The following is a 25,092-nucleotide window of genomic DNA, read 5'->3' on the forward strand; positions in this document are numbered from 1 at the left end:
AGTGAAGTCGGATTATGCGTAACGAAAAACCGTGATAGTCAATGGACCATCAAAAAACCCGATAGCTTAAGATCTTATCCACAGTGCGCGTTTCTCGCCGCAAGTGCATGTGGATACCTCAACGAGGTCACAGACAGGACAGGTGCGACAGCGCGACAGACATAGCGCGAGTGTATATGGACGGCTCAATGAGGCCACATGTACCTGGAATGCGCGCGAGTCATAATATGTTTATAAATTTAGAAATACCTCCGTACCATACATATCTATTAGAAAAAAGTTTTCAATTCTGCATTTAGTAAATTTGTTTGTTTTTTCATGTGTGTTTGAAACCAGACCATGTACCGAACAGGTTGAGCAAGTGGATAATGTAAATTTCTCATAAAAAAAATGTAAAATAACCTTTTTCAGGAGACGGTATTCCAGATCGGATTATAGGACCAATGAAAAAAATATGCTTTAATGGGCTGTTGTGCTATCAACTTACAGCTTCATTTTAGGTAGGAACTTTTGCCGAGATTTAGAGGAGTCAAACTGAGTAAGGCCTAAACAAAAACTACCATAAGTGCGAGTGAGAAAGCATTCGGCATGCTTATATCTCCGCAATATTTGTGTAGAGTACGATAGAATTTATACGGCAGAATTAAATATGTTTTATACACGTCGCCGGTAAATATTAATTTGGATGACTTCATTTAAAAACTGCGAACACGTGTTGCTGAATTTTTTTTCGTGTTAAATATATAGTTAGTGATAATTATTTTTAGTTAATTTAGTAGAAAATATGGTTAACTATGTTGTGTATAAATTTGGTAACCGTACTGAGAAGCAACATGATGGTATAACATTTCATAGCTAAGTTGATAATAATAAAATTGACGTTCTACTGTGCGTTATACGCAAGAAATACGGCTTTATTTCCTCGAACAATACCCACTCTCTTTATATTATTACTCTGAGTTGTACAGTCTTTTATGGAAGAAAATAGCGGGTGGTATTAATTGTAGCATCTGCGAATGTTTAAAAAGACACTGGAAATAAAATTCAATAAATAATACGCGCTAGTGGGTAGGTACCTACCAATATGATATCAGTTTCGTCTTTTATTTCAAACATTATCATTAATGATGGGATTAATCAGATACTGGAACAGTAGGGTTGAAGGAAAGGCAGAGAGGCTAGACTCTTTGGAAAGACGGTGCTGGAGGCGAATGTTGAGAATCTCGTAGATTGCCAAACGTACCGACGATTCCATAATTAGCGAACTCCAGATTCGAGACCACTCTCCTCGGTTTACCTTCGTCGGACTCCTCAGTGTTTTGGTCGATGATGACAATCTGGAAAAACACGGGATATTTGGTCAGGTCGAAAGTAGGAGAAAACGAGGTAGAGATCCCTCCAAATGGAAGGACGAAATTTAATCAAGAATGTCACGGGTTTTCCACTGACACTGGCATGCGTGCCGCTAAATACCGAAAATGAGGAGCCAAACCAGGGAATAGAAACATTTTTTCTAACACTATCTAAATATACTAAAAACGACCCCATGACCACCCTTAATAATAATAAGTCAATATGTTGTATAGTTGAGACATCTAGCGATAGAAAAACGGTTGTAATCAATCTAAAAACATATAAAAAAATACTTAAAAGAAGGTAGGTCATGTATGCGTTCGTTGAAACATTTCGTCATAATTACAAACTATTTAATGCGTGTTTTTATTATTCAAATGTAGTCCCCTCGAATATATAAGATAGATTGTAAAATTAACTATTCCACCCGAGAGTTCTGGGTTCGATCCGGTGAAGACATATATTTATGTGTTTCAGGGCTCGAAATGGACCGAAACGCACCGGAGCGCCATTCCGGTTCGTGAAATCGGTAAAACTATCGCTCCGTCTCGTGGAAAATATATTTTAACCGTCTGAGTTAGATAGGCCACATAATAAAAAATCTAACACATTTATTTTTATAAAATGCGTATAAAATTTGATAACTGTGTAAATATCTTCAGAAAATTGTCGAGCGCTCCGGTTCATAAACTTTTCCATTTCGAGCGCTGATGTGTTTTTCTCAAAGCCTGGGTGTTTGTGATTGTTCAAAAGTACTGTACTAACAACCACTGTGTACGAAAAAACAAGAACATGGTCATTAATAATTCTAAAAAAATGATACTATAACAAATACTTACTTTACAGCAACATTAAACATCACACACATACATCCTGTGATGGTGTTATTATTTATTATATATTGATATGTACGGTTTATGTATTGGTTTTTTTATACTTATTAAAACCACGGATTCAGGGAAATTAAGTATATCGTAAGTATATTTCGCTTTTAAGACAAGTAAAAATAATTAATTATTATCAACAATTTGTTTACGTTCACGTACACTTTGGCGCGAAAAGGTGGAAAACTGTATTCAGACGCGATGGTCAAGGCTCGAGGGTAGGTTACCGACTATCGTACCTACTCTCGGTCCTTCGTCCGCCCAGAAACAAATAACGATATCTTTATTTTTGTTTGTTTCGCTGTCCATCCTGGTTTAGCCTTGACTCATTTACAATTTACAATAATATAATTATCTTCCCAACTATGTCGATTGCAGGATTTTTGATGGTGGATTTAGGGATTGTGATATTTCGTATCAATATAGTAATATATTATTATGATAGCTTCTTTAAAACTCACGTCCCATTATTGAAAGGGTGTAGGTACTTAGGTAGGTCTCAGGCCTTAGTAGGTAGGTATATTTTATATATTTTATGGTTTCATCTATTATCGATATTAAATAATGACCGTTGGCTGGTATGTAAACAAATGTATTGCATGTCATATAAACTGATTTACAGAAAACCAGCGTTATCGCTATAACGCCGTTTTTCCGGAAAAGGGCTCAATTGCGGAAGAGGAAAAATCTTGCGTTTCTGCCGCGTCCCGCAACACAATACATTATGAACTTATTAGTCGAAAAAGAACATCTTATATTATACGAAACGCTGTTACATCTCGTATGCCTCCTGCGCTTCTGGGAACCCCGCCACTAATCTAATCACAATAATGTATTATGCGAAAAATCCTTTGTCCATGTATCCATATATCTAGCGATATGATTTGATGATTATTTTGAAGGTAAAAAGAATAAAATTCTAAACAACGGTTCCAATTATGGTATAGATCTGAACATCTCAAATGTGTTGGCGTCTAGATCTAGGTGGGTGTGATAAAGGTCACACAAATTGCATTATTTTATACATGAGTTAATCACAATAGGTATATAAGTAATCCAACTTTATATTATATAAAACGCAGAAATTTTATTATTATTTGACCATCGCTATAATGCCAAAAATTTAGAGAGGCTTTGTGTCAGTGACAGATAAGTACCCACAATGAAGTATTTCTGTCTATAATTCGAATACCGCGTTCGGCAATTTAACACTTTTGATTAACAGACCTGTTTCTAATATATAAAATACACGTCAAAAAGTTATTTCGAGAAAAACAAAAAATCTGTTCATACAAACCTCCACTCCATCCGTAGAGGGCCATCCGATTTTATTACGATCGGACATGGTAAAAAAAAATACATTAGTTTTTTGTAGCGAAAACCGAAATCTAAATGCTTTTGATGTAATATGTTCAAAAGGCTGTCTATTTAGAAAGAGCTAAGTTTTATGTTATACTTATTTTGGGGCGTTTGGTAGATAATGAATTTGAGAGCTGCGCGCGCACACCGTTTCTAAAGTGCGCGACAGTATGAAGTTAGCTCCGAATCAGTCAGCTGTATACAAACGCAAGTTTGATAGTAGAATTGTTCTGTTGCCTAGGCAACGAATTTATTATTGTCGGCCATTTGCAATTCCTTACGTAAACAAACGATTAAACGTCAGAGTGACAGTTGCTACTTTAAAAATATAAACAACGAGAAATAATTAAGTATATTATTTAGTAATATAAGTTAAAGTGTATAGAAATAAACCAACAGCGCTCCAATAAGCGGCCCTTTTTCTTGAATGTGTAATTTAACAAGATAATTAAGAGCTAGTCGGAGAATCTAGGTTATCACAAGTTTTGTTTTTGTTTTGTTACGCTAACGCGCGTACATAAGTACACACACCGATTTTTTTCAAATTTTTATTACACCTTTGCCTCGTACTAATTAATTAATCCTATGTGATATTAGAATTGCAGTTGCACGCATCTCACCAGTAGGTACTAAGTACCCAAACCCAGAGAGATATAAGTATATATGTATATGCTTACTGCTTAGTGTGTAACAGGGAACGCATAAATAATGGAAACTGAAATACCTAACGATAAGGTGTGGAGAAACAGGAAACCGAGATCGAGTGTGGAAGAATTTGAGATACTTAAACACGTGTCAGAAATACGCTTGTATTTCGTTCTGACAACTGTTCTCCTGTTATGCACTGGCGCTTATTCAATATTGGTGTATTTGGGATATAACCTATCGGAATTCTATTTATTAATCTGTTCTGTGGTGTGTAATAATATGTTGTTCGAGTTAGTGTTGTGGATAGTTATTCTATCGTTCACTACATTCAGGTGAGCACACAAGGAACTGGGGGGGGGGGGGGGAAAAATTATCTACAAATTATTTAGAATATTACTTCTTCTAATTCTTCACCAAGATCTCGTAACTGAGTACCTATCGTGACCCGGATGATTTGGCCAACTTCTCTCGGCATTTTACGATACGCAACATTTGTGAAAACTGAAAGAGCCATTGCACTTATAAATTGGTGTAACTATCTGGGGCATCCAATGTTTGCTTTAATATTCCGATTCGGCATGTCTTAAACACAAGACAGTGCGGACGACACAAACGGACACTATTCGATAACAGCTCGTAATAACTCGCAGGTGAATTTGCAGGCCAGTTTACGACTTGACTAAAAGTGCGGAGTGTCTGGGTATGGGGATATTATCTGGAAAGGTGTTCAATTACACGGTTATAGAGCTGAGAAGCTATAAGTAGAAGGCGAAATAAATATGGAAGTCAGTGGCACCTGCTATATTTTCTTAAGGCTATACCTCAGTTGAGGCATGGTCTAAAAAGATCGTGGCTAGGCTAGGCGCGGATTGCGGGTCGTGGGTGCAAATGACGCATGCCGAACGAAATATAATTTGTCATATATATCCAACATGCGTCCATTTAATGTTCTGTTTATTGTTATATTAGTAACAATAATAATATATTCATTGACATGTTTTCTTTTTCAAGTAAATGGGTAACGTTTTTAGTCATCTTTACACGATTTAAGAATTAATACCCCCGTCGCCATCACGAAACAAATTGACGTGTTCCCAGCTCGACGTTCTCTCTCCGAATTCCAGCGAGTCCAAAATTTCGTCGCGCCTATAGTTGAAAATTATTTGCCGTTTCACTGACGGCCGGCCCCTCTTACCGCCATCAATCTATTTTTCTGTTTGCGCGCATGACTGCATTCATATTGCACTGGTAAGTCTGAATATATTCTCTCAGAAAGTGTTTTTCAAAATTATGTATTTTCAATAATTAGAATGATACATTCTTAAATCTTGTGAATTATTCGTTGAATAAAAGAAATAGTTAATTATAAATTATAAGCAAGTGCAAGTAAGTTACATCATAAAAAAATATTGGAGAAATCCACGACGTCGGTTAGTAATCGAAGTAATAGGTATCTACTTTGATTTAAGAAACAAAATTCGATTGCCAAAGTAGCTTGATTTGGAAGAGCGCTGATGTGTAGGTATTAAAATTGACCAATAGTTAAAATTTGTCGCAATTAGTATGTCACTGCGTAGCATAGTGGTAATGCACGGATGGGGCGTAAACCCGGGAGATGCAGGGTTCGATTCCCCGCCGGGGTGGCTTACTTTTTTCAAAAAAAGATTTTTTTCTATTGGTTATAATATATTCTCTCAGAAAGTGTTTTTCAAAGTCAAATCTTTATACGAAAGAAAGGGGGAAATAAATATAAAATCACTACTAATAAAATTGTCATGAGAGACCAAGAGTAAATTCAGTAGATATGTATTTTGTAAGTGAACTTTTATGTTTCTGTTTGTAATTTACCTTTTCAAATGCGTTATAGTTCTCAACTAACTAACCATAACTGTTTATTTCGGTTCAATAAACAGTTTTGCCACTCACGATATATGTGTATTACATCTCTATTCAATAAGAACATTAATTTGATAGGTGACTTGATACTTACGAGCACCTACCAGAATTGTAAATAAATATATATTTCTTTAATGGTGTTAACTGTCAATTCATGGTAGAAATGCATATTATTAATTGAAATAAAACGCAATTTTCACTTCAAGTTCACTAGTCAACAATGTCCCTCTGAGGCGGAAGAAACCGGTCCGGTTAATATTTAATAAAAGTGGAATTAGTACCTACTATAAGTTTTATTTCAATTAATAACAATTAATATATATCTACATAATTAATATGATTGTATTTCTAATTGACCTATCTACATATTCCGATGGTTTCTATTACGTATTTTGAAGAGTTTTATATGGATTACGAGGGTGGGTCAATAAGTCCTTAGAAAAGCCGACAGGTGGCGCGACTAGTACTGTAAGCGGTTTGTTTTCATGCAGCGGCACTACCGATTCAGTATGCTGCGAAGTTTCAATCAGATTGGTCGGGTTGTTGTGTGTTTCTCGTACATTTAAAAAATATTTGCTTGTGGAAAATGGAAAAATGGAAAATGGAGAAAATTGAGTTTAGAGCTGTTATTAAACATTTTAATATACAAGGGTTAACAGCAAAGGAAATAAAAAATGAGTTGGATTTAGTTCACGGCATATCTGCTCCTTCACTTGCAACTATTTATAACTGGTTAAATGAATTTAAACGTGGTCGTACATCAACAAAGGATGAACCACGCTCAGGACGTCCTGTAGAGGTGACTACACCAGAAATGATCAATAAAATCCACGATATGGTGTTAAGTGACCGAAGATTAAAGTTGAGTGAGATAATTGAGGTTACAGGGATCTCAAAAGGTAGCGTCATTTCTATTTTACATGACAAATTGGGCATGAAAAATATTTCTGCAAGATGGGTGCCGCGTTTGCTCACAGTCGACAATAAACGCGATAGTGTGGTGGCCTCTAAAGCCCTGTTGTCGCTCATGCAACGCAATCCGGATGAATTTTTTCGTCGCTTTCTGACTGTAGATGAAACATGGATACACCACTATACTCCCGAGACGAAAGAACAGTCAAAGCAGTGGATTGCGAAGGCAAACCATGTCCAAAGAAGGCGAAAACCGTAAAATCAGCTGGTAAGGTTATGGCTACTGTATTTTGGGATGCACGTGAAATTATTTTCGTTGACTATTTGGAAAAAGGAAAAACAATAACAGGGGATTATTATGCATCTTTATTGGACCAGCTAAAAAACAAAATTGAAGAAAAACGGCCTCATTTAAACAGGAAAAAAATCCTCTTTCATCAGGACAATGCCCGTGTTCACACATGTTTACGATCAATGGCTAAAATTGAAGAATTGAAGTTCGAATTGGTCGACCACCCACCGTATACGCCAGATTTAGCCCCCAGTGACTTTTTCCTTTTCCCAAACTTAAAAAAATGGCTAAGTGGACAACGTTTTTTTTCAAATGAAGAAGTCATCGATCGGACAAATGCTTATTTTGAGGACCTTCCGAAAACTTATTTTTCTGACGGTTTAAAAAAAATTGAGAAACGTCTAACCAAGTGTATTGAGCTCCAAGGAGATTATGTTGAGAAATAAAAAAAAAATACAAAAATAAAAACTGTTTTAATGCTTTTTTCTAAGGAATTATTGACCCACCCTCGTACTATACGACCATATATTTCCGATATAACAGTTCACGATGAACTGTTATACGGCACTTTAGACGCGCACTCAGAAAACATGGATGTTTAAGGCGGCGGGAGGAGAGAGGGTTAACAAAATTTATCAGGCGCCACCGACTTCAACATTTACCCCGCCCGCGGAATACCACACTTTTCCGGGAACATTCCCCATATCCAGACACTCCGCACTTCGATTCTAGCGATAAACATCTTACATTCAGATATAATTAAGGGTGTTCACCTAAGACCGATTGCAAGTTGTCGCATCTACAAGTGGTTATCAATTGCGCGTGTTATGAATTTGTTAGTGTCCGTTTGTGTCGTCCGTGTTATCTAGTCTTTTAGACATGCCGCATCGGAATATTAAAGCAAACATTCGATGCCCCAGATAAAAAGTAAAAAGTTCCTTATCAGGCATTTAGATTTTATTTCTTATGTACATCCTTGGTGAGCTTGCCACCTAATATTCAATACCGCCATACTGATACTATTATAATATTATATTCTTATTATTTTAAGCAATGATGTTGCGAAATCCCTTATTTAGTCTTATTTAGTTCTGCCTCCAAGTGCAGCTTGGCCTAATGGAATCTCCGACTTGCGTATGTGGCGTATAATTATTGCAGGATGCCGATGACATCATCTGGGAGTGTCCCCATATGGCGATTGAAATGGAAGAGCTTCTCAAGTACGTCCGACCTTCAGTTGACCGGTCGACCATTGCGACTTGGTATCAACGAGGGAAAATTTCTCGCGGGTATTTTACTGCGAGCGAGAAGGTCCTTTCTCACCGAGGATTGACCGTAATACTTAGGTATATTATATCTGGATAGGAATCACGCACACTCTAGTGTACGTCAACCGAGGTCTTGAAAAGATGCTCCTGGGACACTCTCAGCATGACTCACTTTCGTTACACCACGGTATACGTCTGCGTAACGGGTATGTAGATGTAGCGGGTGGTGGAAAGAAAAGCACGATTGACTACATATGCCAATATGTCTTATATATTGAGTTTCAATAGCCGTGGGGTTGTAAATTCCTTGCTTATTCCAGCATCTGGAAAAAATTTCACGTTATTTCGTTGTGTATTTGATTCAGATTTATAACTCTATTTATTGGGCGAATGGCTAACAATCACTCACTGTATAAAAAAACTGTTAATACAACTTCACTGTGTGACCCATATTATGCAGCCTAGTGCAGATAAGCCCTCAAACAATGGTTTTTTTCAACTTTTTCCATTTTTATGCATGTGTACCCATCATTTGTTTGAAACACAAGTCACAACTGCATGCCAATAATTGTGATCAAATTAGATGTATAATTTTCAAAAAAGGTGGCAATCAAAACAACATTCCATAAGACCACGCTTCGCTACTGCAGATTACAACAGTAAAAAAAACTTACACATGGCCACACTTGCTTGTTTGACACTATAACATAACACTTCTGTGTTACCTACATTTATTTTCACATCCTTTTGTCGGTATGACTGAAAAAGTGGGTAATATTTTTGTTAGATCGCCCATAGCATACCAAAATTATTAAGGCTTGGTATAGGCAGGATGTAATTGAATTTTAAAAACTAACCAGCACCATCTGGAAATTTAATTCTTAGTTCAACGAGAACAAATAAGTATAACTGACAAAATTTAATGTACATTATTTATGTCGAATCTTAACAGCCTACCTCCACTCCTCGCCACTGATACCTACCGATTCCCCTCGCGGATGAGCATCATTCCATATCAATACGTGCAAGTATCGATTCTTTTTGACTGATAAATCGATATTTCGGCATCGATAATATGTCTTTCCATACGATACCTTTACCAAGTATCTATACTTTTTCGTTGGATATGACGGCCCTAGACTCAGGAGTATACGTATGCACGCGATTGGAGCGAAAATGGTAACAAGAATTCTGTAATTCAAAAATATTTGATTCTCGAGAATGGTTTATTGATTTCTGGATATTTTAGCTCGGCAGTTTAACTGCGAAATTATTTTATCGCTCGAATTTTCTTTTAAATTATTTTTCGAGAAACAAAATTCACTCTATTTCTTTAGAATTTTAGAAACGAGAAATCTCGATCACAATCTGTAATATCTGAAATACCAAATTGAACTTTGTTTTTTATTAGGTCACAAAATTTAAGAATATAGCAGTCGTTATCAGTGACGTCCCGTGGGGGTAGGCAGATTGAGCGTTGCTTGGGGGTGGCATTTACTTGAAAAGCGGCAAACCGAGGAGAATCATTTGGTATATAAAGAAATAACTACATAAACTGAATACTTAATAACGAAAATATCTTTCCTTTCAAAAATTCAGCTCACTGGTTCGAAAAAAATGTATCAAATAGCACAAAAGGTTTAACAGGACTTTATTTTTTTTGTCGGGTTCACGAGTCTAGTTTACTTCTGTTGTCCTTCGACGTCCTTGGTAACCAGAAACGACACGAGCACAAGTAATAAAAAAAAAAATTCCGACCATGTCCGATCCTAATATGATCATATGGGCCTCCACAGAGTAGAGGTTTGTGGTTTGTGGAACAGATTTTGTTTTTTACGAGAAATGGATGTCAGCCACTTGCTCAACCTATTAGGTCCATACCCTGACTCACACAAATTGAAAAACAATAATATGTGTACTTGCCAGACCCAGGATTCGAACCTGGGACCCACGGCGTGATAGTCCAACGCTTATGCCATAATTATTATAAAAATGGGGCGGCATTTTCTCTAGGGACGTCACTGGTCGTTATTGAATGTTGTTATATAATTTCGTACACATCAGAAACATACCTAAAAGCAAAAGCACGTTTGAAGGAATTCAATGGATGTGGGTTCATGTCCCGCTCAGAACTAATATAGATATAATATAGGTAAGTATATATTATATATTATTTTTAATTATTAGTGAGGATGTTCCTGAAGTATTCTAAATACTTTACCTAATGACTAGTGTTATTGTTATTATTAGCGAACGACTAAAAAGCATTGCTCAAATGATCTCATGGGCTTCACCTCTTATGAATTTTCAAATCCAGCACTGACATTGTATGCGTACTATTCATAATGTTTAAGTAAACATTGTGAGTTGAAGGCACTAACTGACTAATTTGATGATCACGACCTATTTCTTTAAATGTTTACTGTTCCCGATAAGATCGTCAGTACAGCACTAACTTATATCCACTTAGGTACGGTACACACTTTTCAAAAGTATGTAAGACATGCAGTGATTCTCAACGTTTTGTGGTTGGAAGTACCCCTCATACGTTTTGTAAAAAAAAATATGGTAAACCTCTACCTGGCTGACACAAAGGACGAACGACAGTGCAAAAAAAATGCAAACATATTCTTACTACACTGACTTACTTACACAAATCATTTTATAAAATATCGTCTCTGTTCTGGCAGAACACACTAACTGGTGAATACTAGTTTTGAGTAATTTGACTTTGAAGTTGTTAAAATGTTTGAAATAATCTATCATGGGAGTTTATTAAGTAGTCGTAAAAAGGAAGACTTTAAAATAAAGACTGTTTATTTATTAAGAAGGTTTCCAGACGGTAAAGTTTGAAATAAGGAACATTTTGGTATAACTAACTCAATATATGTAATTTTTTCGAATTAGTGTCTTCTGCCAGAACAGTGACAATATATTGTACTCGTAATATATTAGACTTTATGTTAATAGAAAGGAGCAGATTAATCAGAATCAAGATCCCGTGATGGCTAAATTTAAAAAAAAAGTACATTTTGCAAAAAATAGCCGATCAATGTATTTAATTGTTTCTAAATCATTTCATAAAAATCCACGACAAAGCTTTTGTAATTAGTTATAGCAAAAAGTAAGTTTTTTCAATATTTTTTTATTCGTGACTATTATATTTATTCTCACGCACAAACGCAGCAGTTAATCATCGTAAATTATCAATTATTAATGACACATAAGTACTCAATAATTGTACATTTATTTATATTTAGACTGACGTCGTATATACTCATACTATTCATACGTCTAGATAAGAACTTATGTTGAATTAATGTGCATTCGGCCGCCCCTTTGGTATGGCCACCTGTGTGCGCCGCACATAGTTATATCACAAAAGAGCGCGGCGGCGGCCCTGACTGGTGTTATAGCAATAACTGAAATTGCTAGTTATTTATAAATTACGATACAATCAGCATTCCGAGTATGCGACACCGGACAAAGCTGTAAATGTAGATTGTTAATGGAAATCAATACGATTTCAAAATATACATTTTCCGACATTCCTCCAGATATCGTCTAGAAATAAATAACACTAGTAATCGTTTGATTCGTCGTACATAATACAATCTATTCCAGTCATGCACATTTCAATGTTTATTTTCACTAACCCGGAAGTACTCGAAATGCACAGTTTTACGAACCGGAACGCAAACAATTTTCCGAAAATATTTAAGTGAGTTCGTTTTTTGGTAAGTATATCTTTCTCTTCTTGGTCGTGCACTCATGGCTGAGGATCGTGGCCACATTTAAATTTCGCCATCCTTTGAGCGATCAAGACTTTCCATCCTTCTCGATCTTCCGCTTCTTTCAGGGCCGAATGGATGGTGCCCCCCCCCCCCCCCCCCAGTCAGCTCTTTCACTTGGTCGCCCCATCGCGCAGACGCTCTTCCTCTGCTTCGCCTTCCCTGGAGGCTACCCAAAACTACCAGTCTCTCCAGGTTGCCCGGTCCGCGCCTGACAATATGTCCAAAAAACTGCAGAATTCTTCTCAGACATATCGTCGAGAGCCGTTCCTTTATCTTCAGTCTCTGGATGATTGACTGGTTCATCCTGTGCTCCGTCCAAGAAATTCGAAGCATTCGGTGCCAACACCACATCTCAAAGGCATCAATTGCCTTCCGTTCTCTTGCCTTCGGGGTCCACGACTCGACTCCGTATAGAAATATCGAGAACACTAATGTTTGCACAAGCATCATTTTTGTGGCAATCGAAATTCCCCGATCCTTCCATATAGTGGTAAGGCGTGTCATCGCATTTTTTGCAATCTGTGTGCGCCTTCTTATTTCCGCTTCGCATCCGCCCTTTCCATTGATGGTCGATCCAAGATATACAAACTCGTCGACTGTTTCGAGGTTTTGGAGTGTATTTGGTGTTGGTGTTGGTTGGCCCGATCAACAACCATTAATTTGGTCTTATTCCTATTAATAAGGAGGCCGTATTTGCGACTCTCTTCCTCTACCCGGTGTAGCAGCTCTGTGAGTTCTCTTTCATCAGCAGCGATTAGTGTGGTATCAACTGCGAATCTTAAGTTGTATATAGGTAGGTATAGGTAAGTATATATCAACCTTCAACCGACAAATACAATCAAGGTTTTAAGAAAACTTCTGATGCACATTTATATATCTACTGGATACTGTGTAAGAAAATTTTGTCATCGCTGTATGCGAATAAAATCTATTTTATACGAAATATATTGTCAAAAATTATATCATTCTATTTTCATCCTTTATCTCGTCTTTATACATTAATTGTGTCACGAGCTGTATGGCATGTTGCACCGTCTTGTTGGAACCACATATTATAAAAATCGTCTGATTCGTGCCGGAAAAAATCAATATTCATGTTGCTGTAGCGTTCTCCATTGACAGTAACTGCATTGCCATTTTCGTTTTCGAAAAATACGATCCAATTACACCTCCATAAACCACACCAAACTCTTAATTTTTGTGGATGTAAATGTGTGTCTTGTGAAAAGCATGTGGGTTTTCATTACATGCGACAATTATTGTGCTTATCTACGAAGCCATTTACCCAGTCTGTTTCAAGTTGCTCTAAAAGCCCAATCAGCAAAATTTCGATGCTCCAAATGGTCGTTCTGTACGCCTTCAAATGCTTTATGATTATATTATTGATTTTTATCCAGACTTTGATTCACAACATTGATATTATCAGCAGTAAGTTTACGTTTTTGACGCATTGGATTCTTAACACAAAATTATCTACTATTTTCCTCGTATTTTCCAATTAATTACAAATAGTAAGCTCTGTTGGTCGATTATTTTGACCACAAATTTCACGTAATGCCCAACACGTGAGCACTTAGCTCGAAGAGATTCATTATTTTTGTACCTAATAAATTTATAAGTAAACGCTGTACAACTGTGTATCTTCCACGATGATTTAACAAACAATACTAAACATAAATGTCAATTTTGGTGGTAACCATAAAAAGATGGCTACTATGATGTTTTAAAAATCTTTAGTACTAATTTGATAACCCTTTATTTGTTTATTTGTGGACGAGTTTCGTTAAATCGGATGTTTAATTGACTATCCGGTTATTGAAAATGTCCGGTAAGTTGACATGCTTTAACCGACTAATAATAATATGTCTATAAAACTACACAGTTAAAGTAGGTAATGAATTATATATATAATTTATAATAGTATATTAGGAAGTAGGTTATTACAACTACATACGGACCTAATTTAACCTACATACGATAACACTACAATGAATTATAATGTTAATGTAAATTGCTAATGATGACTGAGTTGGGTAGGTACTCTGAAATAATTGGCACCTTGCACAGCAATTTTATGTGACTATCAGGGATTGTCAACGTTTAGAATGTCATAAGACTCATAAGTGAGGAAATAAAACGGAGAGTCATAGCAGCGAACGACTGCTGCTTTGGTCTACGAAATCAACTAAAGTCTCGCATCATCTCCACTCGTTCGAAAATTCAGGTGTACAATACGCTGGGGCTCGAAATGGACCGGAGCGCCGTTCCGATTCATACAATCTCCAAAATTATCGCTCCGTCTCTTGGAATAAAATATTGTATTGATCGTCTGACCTAGATATGCCATATAACAAAAATCTAACACACTATTTTTTATAAAATCCACATAAAATAGGATAACTATGTTAATAATATTTTCGTTACTTATCGAGCACTCCGGTTCGTAAAAGTAATCATTTCGAGCGCTGACGCTGATCCGATACGTGTCAGGAGTGTTGCGCTCGATTTATTCGATAGGAAGGGGCTACGTAGGATATATTATGGACCCACAGTTGAAGGAGAAGAATGACGTATTCGACATAACCTGGAACCCTACAACCTCTTCCAAAACGCATGTATTTCCGTATTCGTCAAACTTGGCGGGACATGTAGCAAGAATAAACAGTGCTCAAACGCCGAAGGGAATCCTTGATACCAGACCGGACGTCGGAGATCGACTGGAAGACCTAGACTCCGGCGGTTGGACGGTGTCAACAGATATGCTTGAACGGTCGGCGCAAGCACCCGGAGGACACTGTCCCAAAATAGGGGGAGAGAGAGGAAGTTCTTGAAGGAGGCCAGGACCCACCCCGGGTTGTTAGGCTACTTATGATGATGATGAAGAAGAAGATACCCTTTTTGATATCCTGATAACGAACATCGACAACTATATCTATCTATCTAAGATATTATTAAGTATGTGGTGAAAAACAATAGAAAATCTTTATTTCCTTTTCAAAAAGATTTCCAATTTAATCGAACGTCGTGGTAGGTAGATAGATACCTATCGGTTTTATTAAAATGATAACAAAACTTTTTGTCAAGCATGGTCAAATGTTGCCACTCTATTCCTACTAATTATTTGCAAAGGTTTTAATTTTTAATTTTTGTTTTTTTTAGTTTTAATTTAATTATGCCGACTCGACGTTGAAAAATAGTCATTTTTAACAGATTTCAAATTGGTGCATGTCAAATACAACGAAGATAAGTTAAGACTTAATTCTTTTGATTTTAATTTTACTGTGAGCAACGATCTCTTTCAGCACACTTCGCAAACCAAACAAAAGTGTGCCGCGGCACGCCAGTTGGAAAGCTGCAAAAAGTACAATAATATTTTAGTATTTCAAAAAACCATAGAAACGCGCGGTTACGTTTTCTTTTTGGGTACATTAAAATTATAGTATTTTACGGTCACAACACCAAGTATTATATTATAGTACATACGGTTGGCAACACTAACCATCCATGAACATACCTTCATTTGTTTAAATGAAAATTAAAACAATAATTATATCATTTCGGATGATACAAACAGGACATTACGACATCTAGTATGTATTGCTTATTCACAAATTTACATGCAAATATAAAAGTCGATAAGTATCAGTGGTACTTACCAGTGGCGCACCCAGGGGGGGGGGGGCAAGGGGCCTTGGCCCCTCCCAAAAACATTGAAATTGAAAGCCAATAGATTAGACAAATAAAAACACGGCAAAAAATGATTTGAAATTCTCCAGAACCCTCTAGAAAATTTTTTTAGATTTTAATTTCTAACACAAAAATTTCGAAACACTTATGTCGGGTTTTTTTAGAAACTCAATCTCTAATGGAAATGTCAAAAAATTCTGGGTGTCCACCCTAATTCCGGAGTGGTGTACACCGAGTGCAATAGACAAAAGTCCGATAAACGAGAAATTATGCTGTGTTTTGTTGGGTAGGTTTGTGTACCTATAAGTGAAATGCATAATACTTTTTTTTCCATTTTCAATTAATATTTTGGAACTTCACTATTAAAAAACCCAAAATCGACGATAAAAATTCGGCGAAAAGTACGACTACATCCACCACCATGGGCCGACAGGGCTACAGCCTGGGGGCCCGGGCTTAAGAGGGCCCGGCGTGGCGGATCGTCTAATTGTGAGATAAACACACACCAGAAATTTGTTATATTATAAAAAAAAATCGCATGTACTTCATCAAAATTAACATAAAAAATATGAAGTAATCGTGGGTATTCTGCGAATAAGCATTAAGTCAAAAATACTAGTTTTGAGATAATCGAGTTTGAAAGTTTGGACGGTCTTAACTTTTTTTATATATATAAAAGGCAAATTCCTTTCTGCGATATTGCTTTGAGTATGACTTAGTGCAGTTTCGCACGCAGAATTTTGTGAATATAGCCTGAGAATGAGAGAAGCAAATGCACTAAGTCCATTTAGTGCTTTTTCTCTGAATAGATGTACCTATGTCTTTTTGACTTATAACATAAATTATCTTCGCCAGTTTTATAGATATGACTGTGTGTGTTTTTGTAGACTATAGAGCGTACTCTTAATAAGATTACCTCATCATTAAGTCAAAACAGCAAAATTTTGACTTAGTGCTTTTTCGCAGAATACCCACGGTATGATGAAAATATGATATACGTAACTACATGATAATAATTCACGTGTATCATTTTATATTACAATTATTTTTAGTGTTTCTAGAAAAATAAAAATGGTTATTTATCCAATATCGAAGGGTCGAATGTTACTTGGCTACCACAAGAGGGGGTCACGACCAGTGGTTCATAGTATGATAACGATCGATAATATGATATGAGGTTCGACAAATCAAGAATTCAAGGGAATTATTTAACAATATAGATAAATCCACGGAATATCATTTGGGAACACTACTGTAGAACATCACATCCCCCTTAACCCTGGTGATAGGTAAGGGGGCCCGCCAAACATTCATAATGTGGGAGGCATGCCCACCACAGTCGGTGGTGGTGTAAATTTTAAAAAAAACATTTTTTTAGGTGGAATTCAGCATAAATATTGTGGCTCTAGACCAGTGGTTCTTAACCGGTGCACTGCTGGCTTGTTGCAAGTGCACCGCGAAAATAATGATAAAAGCAGAAAAATCCGCGAAATAGCGAAAACCGAAAATGTCCTTTGTGAAATTATGAAAGCCGATGAAAGATCTAATGTGATTTCGATGTTGCCGAATCGATCGCACACGTCTACCGTTGGCCTCACAGGTTTTCGTTTCATAAATGAAAACAAAATAGTGGATCAATATCTATGCTGCAAAGAACTCACCGAGCGTACGACATGACAAGATGTTTTTGATTATATTTCTTCATATTTAGAAAAATCTAAAATATCATGGAGGAATTTGTATGGATGGTGCTCCGTCAATGTTAGGCTCATTTAAAGGATTTGTTACCCTCGCAAAGACAAGAAACCCTAACATTATATATACGCACTGTTTTATTTACACAGGGAATTTATAGTTTCGAAAACATTACCGCAGTGCTAAAACCTGTACTAGACCAATATGGTAAATTTCATCAAATCCAGACCTTCAAAAACAGGCATTTAAAAAAAAACTTTGCATTTCTATGGAAGCTAAGTACGAATGTTTACTTTTTCACACTGAAGTGAAGTGGTTACAGTGGCGCACCCAGGGGGGGGCAAGGGTCCCTGACACCCCCCAAACATGAAAATTATCAGAATGATATTAACCATTGAAATTGAAAGCCAATAAACCTTTGGGCTTAGACAAATAAAAACACTGGCAAAAAATGATTTGTAATTCTCCAGCACCCTTTTTAGAACAATTTCTTATATTTTAATTTCTAGCACAAAAATTTCAAAACACTAATGTCAGGTTTTTTTAGAAACCCAATCCCTAATGGAACTGTCAAAAAATTCTCAGTATCCACCCGAATTCCGGAGTGTTGTAGATCATGGCTGGGGAGGGCTGACAGGGCTCTAGCCTGGGGTCCGGCCTGTGGGGGGCCCGGCGTGTCGGGTTGACCAGATAAGTGAGATAAACACACATCATAATAGCTTTAATAGTAAAAAAGTCGTTGATTATTATGTTTCGATACTCGACAGCTCCATTATTAAAGTGGATGTATTGAAAATCGCCAATAATTCACTGTATAAGTACCCTTAATTTGAACTAAAACACAATTTGAAAAACGTTAATGTAGTGTTTCACACTGCCTTTAATCTTAGCGGTAGGTAGGGGGCCCACCAAATATCCTAGCCCGAGGGCCCGTTTCAGGATGTGGGGACCATGGTGTAGGTACACCGAGTGCAATAGACAACGAGAAATTAGGCTGTGAAGAAGAAAAAGAGCCTATGGGACTAATTTACATTCTCCTCCTTGCCCCCCCCCCCAATATTAAATCCTGGGTGCGCCACTGGTACTTACCCAGGGCTCGGTATGGACCAGAACGTGCCAGAGCGGCGCTAAGGTTCGTGGAATTCCAAAAAACTCCGTTCCGGCTCGTGGATTCATTTAAAATTGCGTTCCGGTTCGTTAGATTGAGATAATTATTAATAAACTAAATTTTAATAATAAATATGACGATACAAATAATGTAATAGTAACGTAAATATGTAACAAATTCACACTTTTTAGTTTATCTTTGACTTAAAAAAAAATCTTTTTAATGTTTTTAGATACATATTTATTAATTAATACAGTTGACGTTGCAAATTATCAAAAAAAAAATCTCAAGTTGCTAGCTTCGTATTTTTCAGCTAGGTTCTGTGTTGGCATAAGAAACACATTCATGAAATCACCAAATTTTACACACTAAAATTACTCATCAAACTAAAAATCTACCAAAGAAAAAATAATGTAATTATTACTGCATTTGAAAAATACTTTAATAATTTCACAACTTATTCCCAGTTGTGAAATTCACAGTTATTATAATATACAATAAAATCGTCACTATTGCAGTCCCATCTCGTAGCGCAAAGGTAGTGCGTTCGGCTGATAACCGAAAAATCGGTGGTTCGAATCCACTCGAGTGCGTTATTTTTTTTGTGTGAAAAAAAGAGGTCACCCATCCAAGTATTATCCGCGCCTGATGTTGCTTAACTTCGGTGATCGGAAGAGAGCGTTCGACCACTCGGCTGGTAACATTCTGCGTTACATTTGAATTTTGTGCACATAATTTTATTTTAATAGTTATGGTGAGCGGTAAAACATATTGACATTCTCCTGGACTTCCCGTTTTCAATGGGGAGCCGGAATAAAGTTTTGTAGGCCTAAACGTGCAGCTTGGCCACATAGTCAATTACTAGAACATGAAAGACTTATGATGTATCACTTGGCTATCTGGATAAAAAAAGAATATGTTAGATTTAGAATACTAATAACAATATGTACTTGGATATAAAACTAATAGCTTTAAGTGTAATATTAAGATATATAGCATTAAAATTGTAATTAATTTAGTAATAGGATTAGTTTGTAAATCTATGTAAGATTTTGTTTTATGAGTTTGAAAGAGATGGGTGTAAAAGATGTAAGAGTGGAAAAGAGTTAGCATGAAAGTTCTTTTGTAGTAACTGCACTCGGTAAATTATCAGGCGGTTAGCCCTCCTGATTCTAGCAATTGCTGCATGAAGCGCGTCTTCAGTACTCTTTTGAGGGGTGAAACCGTACTGGTATTCGCTGAGCAGGTGTTTAGTCTGAAGTTTCCAGGAAACTCGATTAATAAATAATTTTTCGAGTACTTTGCCGAACACGGGCAGCAATCCGATGGGCCGATATGACGAGACGTTAGCGTAGTCGTCCTTTCCCGGTTTGGGAATGACCACCAATCTAGTTACCTTCCAGATTTTTGGAAAATGACCAATTCGCAAACAAGCATTATAAAGAGCGACAACTATGCTAGGAACTGTTAAGAATGAATTGAGACAGATATCCGCCGTGAAGTTGTGTCCCGGAGCTTTAGCTGGATTGAACAGCCTCATTGTTCTTTCGACCTCCTCGAGAGTGAAGTTCTCGTCGTCATCTTCCTTTGAAGGAATCGAGGAATATCTATAGACACTATTATTGTCCCAAGTTGTTTTTCTTATAATAGTTGCGAAATATTATTACAAGGTAATTTACCCGACGGCATTTAGTAACAAGTTTTGGAATTGGGTAGATTTTGAAAAAGTTTGCTTTTCGACATATTTAATATGCATATTAAGGATTGGTTACGAATGATTCAAAGTAACATTATTAAACATATCTGAAATCAGTGGCGAAGGGTGACTTTTGGATAGAGGTAAGCTGTGGAGATCAGAGAAAAAGAGCACACTTGTCAGGTAACTTACGAGAAATAAAATAAGAAGATGATACTTACGATATTACTAATAGGTGGCTGAAAAACATTACTTTAGGATTCTAATCATTTAATTATCTACTTGATGAGTTTTGTATAATATTTTACTGTCTGTATGCGAGAAGTAAAACATAAATAAATTGTATGACGTGCTTTTAAGACATGGACATAAAACTATACTTCTAAATAAATTGAAAAGGAAGAATGATATCGGTGCTTTGTCATCTGGTAGACTCCCAACCGTTTTGATTTGCGAATCACTTGGGAATTTGTATTTTGTTAAATTGTACCCCCTATATTACAAAGATGTTTGTATTTTATATTGTTGCTGTTATTTCAAATTTGTTGGAACCGTGAATAAAATATCATTGGTGTGTAGCAAATACCGTGCGGGCAGGGCATACGCAATACGCTCCTGCTTGGTGAAGGATTGTAAAAAAGGGTTATTCATTTTATTGTGGAGGCAAAATCATGATTAGAGATTGCAATCCCGGGATCCCGAGCTATTTTAGATACCTATGAATCCCGGGATTGATAAACATAATCCCGAAACTTTCGGAATTGATTTGTTTATCAATTTTAATGGAAAATAAAATAAAAACTAAAATATAACAGAAAAAATACTTTTAATAACAAATAACTACATTAGAAATAAACTCAGTTTGAATGAAGTTTGACGCATGTGTAAGTTGCCGATTCATTTTATATTTTCACATAAATTAGTAAAAATGAGAAAGATTGTAGAAAACAATGCTTCGCACTATAAACAAGTAATTCCACCATGATCTCATACGTTTTACGGCAGTTTCATATTCGGCTGACTAATTAGATTTATCAAGCGGATAGGCCATAAGTACACCACGATTTGCTTTACTATTTTAAATCTCGCGAACCCATTCATTAAGTCTTTACTATCAGAAACAGCAATCTCATATTAAGTTCACATTATTATTTTTATTACAATATTATTCACTCCATTAAACGTATGTATTTCCAAGATTGAACATATACAATATTAACAATAAATGTCTTAAATAATATAAATTATACTTACTAGATTTATTTTTGACCGATTTTATCAATGTTATTTGTAAATATAAAAATTGTAAGTCTGCGAGACCTCACGGGTCGCGCCGGCATCGCCGGTGCTTCTCGTGAGGTTATATTAACAATGGGAAAAATGCCAATCCCGGGACCAGTCCCGGGATTGTCAAATTGTAATCCCGAAATCCCGGGATCAAAATTTTGGCCCGGGATTGGATTCCCTAATCATGATGCACTGTTTACTCTATTTTCCACTATCTTGCAACTCTACTGATATTACAAATAGTTCAATAAAAAACAAATTACAGTCGAACTCGGTTATTACGATCTCGGACATAGCGAGATCTCGGATGTAATGAGGAAACATTCGTTGACGTTTTTATTTATGATTTTCTCCATACATTTATTCACTGTTATGACGAGCAACTTATCGGATTTAAAATGCTGTTAATGTGTCGATCGTTTAAAAACATTTCGAGCCTAAGCAATAAACAGTAGTTAAATGTTCAAGTACCTACCGAATTGTTGTTTTTGCCGAAAAATAATGAGAAAGTATCCACGCATATGGTTGAAAAATCCATGGTTTCATTACAATAAACAACTTCTTTTGTAGTTATGAAGGCCATGCTTGTTTCGGGAATTTTTACGATGTTTTTCAGATTTTTTATTTTAGACTTCTTTTTTGTTATGTGACCGCTCATTTAAAAATAAGTACCTATTCTCTGATATAACGTGTACCGCCTAGAACGAGCAAATTCAGTCGGTCCCATCTTCCTCGTAAAACCGAGATCGACTGTAGATAATAAATAAAGTGCAAACCAGGGAACTCAGAAATCTTTTCTGTGGTGCAAACTCAAAATATTATTAAAATTAAATTAGGTTAGGTTAGGTAAAAACTGTTACAAATATTTAGTGAGATCTTTGTGCTTGTTGTTTTTTTTTAATTATTTGAGCAAATAATAAGAAAAACGATTTTATGCTTAAGTACGTACGTTCACCAATATTGAATCATATTTCGCGTACCCCCTAGCCACCAAGCGTGTACCCTGGGTTGGGAGCCGCTGTCGTAGAAGATTACATCACTGAATAACCGTTCATTACAAACTCATGCTATATAATAATATAAACTAATTGCAATACGGCTATCCCAGGGGTGGCGAACGTTTTTATGCATAGGTACTAAAAACGAAAACAATATTAATTTGTAATTATGGGTGGTGTGCCTTTCAACAGTTTCAACGTCAAACAAGTGCTTTCACCTCAAAGAATTTTTGATTCCGCTAGGCCACATTGAGTGAAGAGGAATTATCTTTTAGCGACGGGTTGCACGTAGAATTAAGTGTATACTTACCAGAAAACCTGGACTGGAATGAGGCTATAAAGAAAATGGGCCAAAGTATGTGGATAGATTTTCACCATAGGGCATCATTAAAAAAGGGAAATGGAGTAAGTCTATTCTACCATCACCACGAGAGGTGCCCTGGCTTGTAGAGTCTCGTTTGACGAGGAATGAGCTTAAGTTAATACTGAGGCTAAGAACAGGGCACACAATGGGCAAAAGATTCGATGTCCTCATGGGAAGAAGCGAATCGCAACTCTGCGATGAATGTCATGTTTTAGGGGACATTGTACATATTATAGCACTACAATGCCCTAAATATGAACTTCACAGAGTACAGCTGCGAATTGCGGATATCTATGAGAATGTCGAAGAATTGTAGGGTGTCCTGGCGGTGGGTAAGACGGAAGAGCTAGGCAAAATTGTAAAGTTATTTAACAGAATAGGAGTGAGGACCTGATCGACGGATCCCCTTCTAGAAGAGAAGAGGCGATATCACAGCGAGTCGCAGTCAAAGCCTCGGTAAAATCACAAAAAAAAAATTAAGTGCATAGCATAGACAGATTTTTTAGTTCTTCCGGCAAAAAAAAATTTCTATTTTGATCACATTTTTTACACATCTGTAAGTAATAAATTGTAAAAAGTGAGAACGTTATGTACAGTAATACACGGACAAAAATGGAATTACAGCGACGCCATATTACTGGAGGTAGAATGTTAAGATCCGCCATAAATGGTGTACATTCTTTGTCTGTCACACGTTTTTGTTTTCATTGAAATAACACTAAGTACAATAATTTACAGATAGTATTGGTTAGTTTAAAGTTGGAATTCAATTAAACCCTGCGAAAACAAAGCCATAATGGATACTAGTCAAAAAATACTCGTCTATCTATAAATTATCTAAAATTGTCACAAATTGTGTAATTAAATCATACATAACTTGGAATATTTTATAGATAAAATGATATTTTGTATCTATTAGAGTTTGGTTGAGACAGGGTTAATGAATAATTTAATAAAATGAACCAACAATTTGTGTAAGATGTATTCTTAATCCAACGAAAACAAAGAAGTATGAATGAAAAAGTGTGCAAAATTTTGTCGTATCGCATAAAATACACCAATACTATTATGGTTTGGTTAAGTCAGGGTTTAATTTTTTTTAAACTAACCAATACTATCTGTAAATTGTAGCCTTAGTTCAATAAAAACAAATACGTATGACTAACAAAGTTTAATATGCACTTTTTATGGCGGATCTTAACAGCCTACCTCCACCCTTCGCTACTGCTTTCCAGATCATATTAGAATCTTTCGGGCCAGACTGTCTGACCTGCAGTGTGGACTCAAAAATAATATTCATAACGTGACATACGTCTTGCTTTTCGCCTGCGGCGCTGCCGGCGTTTGCGTGCCACAAGTTTAAAAACTATTATTTCATTTAACCGTATAAGTTAATAACAAAACAATCAGACACGCTCATTTGTATATAATATAGGTACAAGAGTGGGTACGCTATGTGATAGAGGGCGCTAAGATGACAAAATGGCAATCGGCTGGATAACCGATAAACAAATGCTGTCATACAGAGACGCCCTAAAAGCCACTGGCTAGAGCTAGACGAACTCATAAAGTTCAGTGAGTGTACATGGCAGCAAAGAGCTAGCGACCGAAGAAGAGTGGAGGGAGCTATGGGGAGACCTTCATTCTGCAGTGGATCGACCCCGGCTGATGATGATACATAAAATTTGTTAATATTTTCAGTAAATTATCGAGCGTTCCGGTTCGTGAATTCTGCCATTACGAGCTAATGTATTAATTGAATCAAAAAGAAATGATATTTCATTCTTGTTTTTTATCATAATATTGGCTCATTGATTTTGAAGGCTATTTTTTATTTATTTCCTATTAAAT

General features: G+C 36.4%; 1 protein-coding gene across 2 annotated transcripts in view; it reads right to left on the bottom strand.

The window, feature by feature from the left end:
* The window catches only part of LOC147079485 (uncharacterized), a 52,993-nt gene that overhangs the window by 17,227 nt on the left and 10,674 nt on the right, over positions 1–25,092 (bottom strand). Inside the window, exon 2 of one of the 2 annotated variants that reach the window (XM_085941485.1) lies at positions 1,244–1,337. The exons of the other annotated variant lie outside the window; for it this stretch is intronic. The gene's annotated coding sequence lies outside the window, so the exon portion shown is untranslated. The remainder of the gene's footprint in view (positions 1–1,243; positions 1,338–25,092) is intronic. 2 annotated transcript variants of the gene reach the window in all.

Source organism: Rhyacophila brunnea, unplaced genomic scaffold (genome assembly GCF_057557595.1).
Source record: "Rhyacophila brunnea isolate RB1 unplaced genomic scaffold, BYU_Rbru_1.0 scaffold_1, whole genome shotgun sequence".
In the NCBI taxonomy this organism is placed as follows: Eukaryota; Metazoa; Arthropoda; class Insecta; order Trichoptera; family Rhyacophilidae; genus Rhyacophila; species Rhyacophila brunnea.